At 37.2% G+C, this 7,740-nt stretch overlaps 1 long non-coding RNA gene across 1 annotated transcript; it reads left to right on the top strand.

Moving 5' to 3' along the window:
• The first annotated feature begins 721 nt into the window (after positions 1–721).
• On the top strand, positions 722–7,353 carry LOC140353709 (uncharacterized). Its single transcript, XR_011925930.1, has 3 exons — positions 722–866; positions 1,115–1,237; positions 7,263–7,353. It is a non-coding gene; the product is annotated as an uncharacterized lncRNA (long non-coding RNA).
• Positions 7,354–7,740: the final 387 nt, after the last annotated feature.

Below are 7,740 nucleotides of genomic sequence, written 5' to 3'. Positions count from 1 at the left end.
CAAACACACACACACACACACATTCACATGCATACACTAGAGTACATGTACTGTACATGTCCTTTTGGTATCTGTCAATACCCAATACCCACCAACACCAATGCATAGACGGATGAAAAGCATCCAAATTTGTTTGGTAAGTGTTATTGATCATTTAAGTACAGAACAACTATACAATTAATGTACAAACATTGTATGAGACATTCTGAGCCAATGCCAGTTTTGGAATCTGTGCAGAAAAGCATCACAACTAAAGTTTAACACAACCAGAGACTTAAAGGGACCAATAATAATGTTCAGCACTGTGTAGCTTATGTCCTTCAGTGTCATGTGGTGACCGTTTTGAATGTCTCGAAAAGGACCTCCCCCATTCGCTGGCTTGTAGACTCTAACCGCTGCAACACATTATAAACAACATTATATTTTTATTATGTTACATTTAATACAATTGAAAATTAATATTGAGTGATTTTATAAACATGTATTTATGCGGTAATCAGTCACTTTTATCTTTACTAATTGTGCTTTAGAATGATGTAATATTTGACCACGTTGGCTGACTGTAAACACGGTGAGTTAAAATAGCCCTGACAGAGTGTCCTTCCAGACTTCATCAGCTCTCATTCGATTGGTCTAAGTTTAGCTGTAGTCGTGTAATGACATTTACTTTACTACTTAGTCAGTGATAAATAAGACGGGTCTAACCTTTAATGCATAGCTGTAAAACATCAGTGATAACACAGAGGTGCTCACGCTGATGTGATGTTGTTGTCCAGACCTTATTAGATCGTATTGGAGCCACGCAGCAGCAGCATAAAGAGGAATTTCTGTCAGATGACTCTGGTTTCTGAGAAATACAATTTAAGGTAACTGAGAGCGTCTTTGAAATAAATTGAATGTTTACGGAGTGATTAATGTGCTGAATTGAGAAGAATCTCAGGACAATGATTAGGTTCACTTAACTCAGGGCATGGGCTGTTTGATGCAGGCCAGCAAAGAAGGTCATAAAGTTGATCTATTTGTGTTTTCTCACTATTCAAAATATTAACATATGTTTGGTATTTGATTAAATATCAATATTTAATAATGTGCTCTTGCCTACGTTTGCATTTAGGTTGTGCTTGGTGACTTACATGATCCATGGGAGCAGACTGTGGGGGGACTTCATTATCATGTTCTGATCATTGTTGAAGCTATTGGCTACGTGTGTGGCCAAGTGCTACCAAAGCTACAAACGGTAAGGCGTCGTTCAACCTAACGTTATATATTTTATCATTTGGATTGTGGCATAACATGAACCTGTTTTTGACAGTAACTGAAATATGGAATAAAACATTCACTTCCAAACTGAGCAAACAAGCTCATTCATGATCCCGACTCAAATAGATGAATCAGGACCAGATTTTTGCTCTTTATCATTCATTGTTAATTGTAGGCTTGCATAGAGAGCTCTCTTAGTCCCACACATGTCTTGACATTCCTGGCAGGGAAAATCCAGAATTCCTAATAAAGTGCAAAACATTACATATGCAAAGAAATATTTTGGATCACTGGATGCTCAACCAAACAGTGTGTCCCCTGTGTCTGCTGTCACTGTCAGGGCTGGTGCATGAAAGAGGTATGACATATGCTGCAAAACTTGAAATGTATGTAACTTCCTCAATATTATCCTTGACTGTTCGCTTTGTTTCGAATGTGTGTCCAAACCATGTACACATATGAATGACCCAGCAAAGGAATTCCTGCAGTAGCTCAATGAAATTGGCAAATTTAATATGTGGCTTTGTGCGGACAATGCAGGGGTTTGAGCGGATGGCCAGTGCCCCGGGGCGGAGGGATGGACCAGAGAATGGGGTCCTTTGTCAGCTTCCCAAAGTTTGAAGGCCCCCTATGGAAGGACATAGCCAAACCTGACCCAACAGGACAAGACGCTGCAGGGGAAATAGGAAGGGTAATCATTACATAAGCGCATAAAAACTCAGATGTTAGCTGAATGTCAAAGTTTGGAAAAGTGTTACTCTCACAAGAAAACTATCGATAAAAATGGGCTCATTCTGAAGAAACATCATTCTCCCAGGAAGTTTGCAGCGCCTACACATGAAGCGATGGAGACTTTTTACATTCATGTGCACTTGAACATCATTGTACAGTTGCAGAACTGAAACATGTCAGTGAAGTTGTCTTGGTATACTGACAGAATGTATTTGGGACTGTGTAAGCCTTTTACAGTATGATACATTATGAATAATATATCATATTGCATCTTTGGATTTGCATTTGGGGAAACCCAGAGTTTCTTAAACCAATGTTTCTAACCACGGGTACGGGGATACAAGACCACTTATCAGGCCGTACTTGAATAATGTCGGATTTAAAAGAAAGATGGAATTGAATAGTGTTTAGTTTAATAGTAGTACAATGTTTTTTGTAGTACACGTGTCGCCAGTTGTCTTTGATGATCAGATTTCTCTTGTGCATGTAAACATACATCAAACCTCAGATCTAATTATACAATTATCTGATTAATCTAGTTATCTGATTTTGAATGGCCATACATGTACCCAAGAGAACATTTCTTGGATGCATGATGCGTGGTTGGTACAATAGGTCACTATCTGTTCTCTCGTACTTATTTTGAGCTGAAGTATAAGCACTATATTCTCATCTGTGTGTGATGGCCTCTATGACTGTCCTTTATGCTATCTATAAAGCTGCATGAGGAAAAAGTATTGAGTGAGACTTTACATCTGTATGCACATGGATACCATCATTATTATTTCATGCTGGTGATATTATAATTTTCGGTCGACTAGAGAAATGAAGGTCATTCGTCATTTGTGCTGTGGCAGCAGAATGAAGACTCCACCAGCGTAATGATATAAATACATAATGTTCCGCAGTTAGCAAACGGATCAGACATCTGTGTGGGAGAGGCAATTTTCGACACAAATCAACCCGTTTGACCACATTAAACTATGCAGCGTTGTGAATTATGCAAAACAGCGGCTTTGGAAAACAATAATACTACGAGACAAACCGAGAATGAGGTTACGGAGACTAGTTTGTGCAGGAAAGGTCATTGTGCAATCACAGTCAATGGGGCGTCCAATGCCCCATCTTCAATTTGCTCTCAACAAAAGTTTAAATTGTAGAAGATTTACTCGATATTCTAATTTTGTATATCTCCAAAACAACAACTGCGATCCGTTTTTCTGTAAATCTCCCTGGTGATACTCATATATAAGCAGTACATCATTAATCATTATTTTATTTTATTGTATTTTATTTCCTTTTATTTTCATTTAATTGTATTATTTATTTTATTTTATTATTTATTTTATTTTGTTATTTATTTTATTTATTATAACAACATTATTACATAAGCCACTGAAGTTTTTATTTTATTTTATTTTATTTATAAAGCCTGAATAGTGGATAAAGGCTCAAATATATGCTCATATTTATTGTGCGCTCATTATTTTTGCAAAGTTAATATAAGTGTCAGGCAATTTATTAATGTCTGATGTAATATAATTTTGAAAAATACAAAACAACTTGGACTTAACAAATCAGGGTTGCAGAGCCGCTCGTGGTGGAGTGGATAGCACATATGCCTTCACTGTAAAAAAAAAAGGGGTTGTTTCTTTAGTAGACAACTTTACTTTAACGGACTCCATAGCAACGACTGCACCGGGTAACCCACAGAGCTCTGATTGCATTGCAGCACATTAAAGCCTTTTGTAAACATTTGATAACACTCAAAGACGGCGTACGGCCGCGCCAAACGACATTACGTCCCCGCTAACCCGAGTCATCTGACAGGAATAACTCTAATTTCTAGTGTAGATTGTTTTCATGCAGAATTCTAACATGATAATTGAATTTGCTGTTCTGAGCTGCATTCTCAAGTCCAGTCACATGGCCCGATTAGCCACTTAGATCCTTGAGTTGTAGCATGGTCAGCCAACAAAAAGCAGGCCAAATAGATGTTAACTGAGGCGCTTTGATGATTTGGTAACGTGGTTAAGTTGGACAATTGGCTTGACTTAACCACAAATTCCCTCGAATGCGGCCGGCTGGGGAACGTTACACTAAGGTTTTTTTTGTTTACTCTGGGAAAGTAAAGTTTGCTCTGCGGGTAATGCGACGCCTTAATGGTCAGCAATTTGTTTAGCTGAGGTTACCAACTATTTCATTTGTGATCATCAAGGTAACAGTATAATCGACTAACAAATAACGTGCAACATGTTTCACACTGGCCCACCACTTTACCGTGTTATCATTTGAAAGGTTTTCATTTATTTAGCAATTTAGGTGATTGATAATTAGGCAGTGTGATTAAAGAAACTTAAAGTGCCCCCTACAGGTCGGACGACTCATTGAACCAAAATGCAGTTAAGATGAATATATTTTGAATTTAGCTAAGAATTATAAACATTTATCACAGAAAATCTAATTTTTTAGGTTTGTATGTTCACTCCCTGTTTGTAATTGATAACATCACACAATAGGAAATTAACGAGCAAACACTAGGAAAAAACTCATCTAATGTCACAATGTTTTAGTTAATTAATTAATTAATACAAAATATATGAGGGCACTTTTATTTGGTTGAATTGATGTTTAGAGGGGGGGAAACTTGTTTATTTGTGTACATTATGCATACACTTTGTGTGATGTCACTTCCTGTCATTTTCTCCACAAATACCTGATCGATTGGTGTAAAACTATAATTTATATGTACAACAGGTATAAATACACCAAATAAAGTCAAATGAAAGAAAATGGTAAAAACTTGTCTTAGGCCCTTTAAGGATTTATGTGTTTGGTCATGGTGAATAGTCGTAAAATTATTATACTTCTTACGATAACAACACTCAAATTTGATATTGTACCTATTTTAGAGTTATTTTTTTGTCATAAAACATGCAAATTGTACAAACAACATTACGTAGATCAATTGCACTGCCAGATAACTCCCAGGCTTGAATTCCCAAAATTAAATATGGCAAAACTGTACAGAGCAATCCAATATTATCTGCATTTAGTGCTTAAATGATAGTTATATTAATTTCATGTCAGTCATTACTTTGTCCTACGTACTCCCTCTGAAGGACCTTACAGTACCGGTAGTTGCTTAGGTCACTTCATTAATTAAGAACAAATTATAATACAAATTGAACTATTTCTTTTGTGAATGAATCTTGTAGAATAAAGCGTTTACAAAGTCTTAATAAGCAGTCTCGGGTGGAATGGAAAACCACATTCAGTAAGATTAACATGCTCTGCCTCAGCCCTGCAGTGGAAATCAATCCATGGTAACTGCTCTTAAAGGAAATGTCCAGAGTAAATTAACTCAGGTTTGTGGCCCTGTCTCTATTTGTCCTGCTCGGCTGTGACACGGAGTTGGCCTGAGCAAGTGACCGATGGCTGATGGCTGATTTTTAGAATGAGCAAGTGCCAGATTATATTACACTTTACCTCTGTACTTTCAACATAACCCTTTACTGCACTGTCCTTTTGTTTTCTATATGCACGCCAAAAATCGACTCATTATCCGATTTCTAGAGTAGATTTCTTTGCAGGTTTTGACAAGGAAAAGGGCAAAAACAAACAATAATGAGAAAGTTACCGGTATTTTCCACCTTTTTTCATAGTTTATTGTTTTTTGTTATTTGCTTTTAAGTTTTAAGTTTTCTGTTCTTTGTTGTTTACTTCTGTACCTAATTTGTGTTGCAACACTGGAATTACCCCATTGTGGGACAAATAAAGGCTTATCTTATCTTATCTTATACTTTTATACTTATACTTATACTCCAGAGCGACTTATGTGTGATATTATTTGTTATTTTCACACTTGCAACCGCATTTCATACTCCAGTGCGACTTACATATGTTTTTTTCTTCTCTATTATGCATTTTTGGCTTATACTCCGGTGCAACTTATAGTCTGAAAAATAAGGTATTTGAAAATTCATACTTAGTCTCCCAAAAACAACAGTTGCTCTAAAAATCCACCGATTAACATTTGATGTGTCATATTTCTGCTGTGCATTTAAAAGCACGCCAAAAATGAGACCTAATTATTGAGTCGTCTGATTATTCTATTTATCAGATTTTGACTGGCCGTGTAAATGCTCCCTATATCTGATACATATGTTTTATTCATACGACAAGGGTAAAAACAGCTTGTTTTCACCAGTCGTCTAATGCATATTAATGTGCAAAATAATAGGACCAGTATCGCGTGGGACGGTTCCACAAAACGCCGTCTAACATTTGGCCTGTAATGAATTCTGAGGTATAAAAAGGACACATGTGAATTTACAACGGCGGCAGGGACAAAGCCGCTGGTACAAACTCATGTAAATGCAGGGTTATATTTTAACACTGGCCTAACACTCGGATCATTGTGGGTTACTGTGAAACATATTGCAAACAGCCGCCCCCGTCCGGCTCTTTGTGCCCACTCTGAGTCATCCTCCTGACCCCGGCCCGTTTCCTCCTCCAAACACTGACTTCTTATGGCGCGCTCAAAGGACAAGTGCTCAGACAGTGCAACAGTGAGAAGGAGAAGAGGTGCAGCCAAAAAGTGTTTCAACTAAACTTTATCGCTCTTAGAATGCAAAAGTACTTCACCCGTATTTTCCGCACTATAAAGCGCACTGGATTATAAAGCGCACTGGATTATAAAGTGCACTGTCAATGAATGGTCTATTTTCATTTTTCATATGTAAGGCGCACCGGACTATAAGGCGCAATAAGCGAAACAAAACGTGTACCACACAAAATCGCTTTGAAGTTATTAAGCACAACCAGAATTAATCCATATATAAGGCGCACTGGATTATAAAGCTCTTATAAAGTCGTTTTTTGAGAAAATTAAAGGCGTTTAAATGCGCCTTATAGTGTGGAAAATACGGTAATAGGAAAGAAAAGGGTTCCACTACAAAAACAGATTTCAACAGTTTGAAAAATGTCCCAAAAACGTCTTTTATTTCATTTTATTTTACCATCTATCTACAGTTGAGTGAATTTGTTTGTTAGTTTTATTGCACTAAGCACTAAACACAGCGGTAATTTGCAGAATGTTCTGACTTTTTATGGCACTTATCTAATCTAAAGGACAAAAAATGTACTTGTTTATTGTATATGATAAACATACGGCTAATGGGTGATCTCCTAATGGGAGGACAGCAACATATATGTGATTAATCTATTAATATTTAGTCCATACAGGTTACATGTTATCGTCCCTGTAGGGAAAATTGTCTTCTGCATTTGACCCATCCTTCAATGCCGCTAAGGAACCCAGCCCCAACCGGAAAATCCCAGAACCTTCTTGCTGTGAGGTGAGTGTGCAAACCACTCCACCAATGCAACACGCCCAGTGAATAAGCTGTGCCGCTAATAAACACCATTCAGACTGATTACTCTTTCTTTTCAGATTTATTCCCCATGTAACAAATGTAATCTCTATATATTACTTTTCTCGCTTTGCTTGTAGACAATCACTTCAATTTGTTTTCCAATTTGTTTTACAGCAGCACCCATTTCAGGCAGGTACAACAATGCTCCATAATTACCACTAACTAAACCGGGGAAACGTAAACGCCATTTTTCACCGAGTAGATACAGAAATAAATAATTCTGAATAATTCGCTGGCAGAAATCATCTATAAAGTGCATTTTTATAGGGAACATGTAGCGCTGGCCGACCAAGATGGGGCCTATATTTTC

This window comes from Eucyclogobius newberryi, unplaced genomic scaffold (assembly GCF_026437365.1).
Source record: "Eucyclogobius newberryi isolate DKJ021-1_F unplaced genomic scaffold, fEucNew1.0.hap1 SCAF_9, whole genome shotgun sequence".
NCBI lineage: Eukaryota > Metazoa > Chordata > Actinopteri > Gobiiformes > Gobiidae > Eucyclogobius > Eucyclogobius newberryi.
This window is presented reverse-complemented; position numbering and strand designations above follow the sequence as displayed.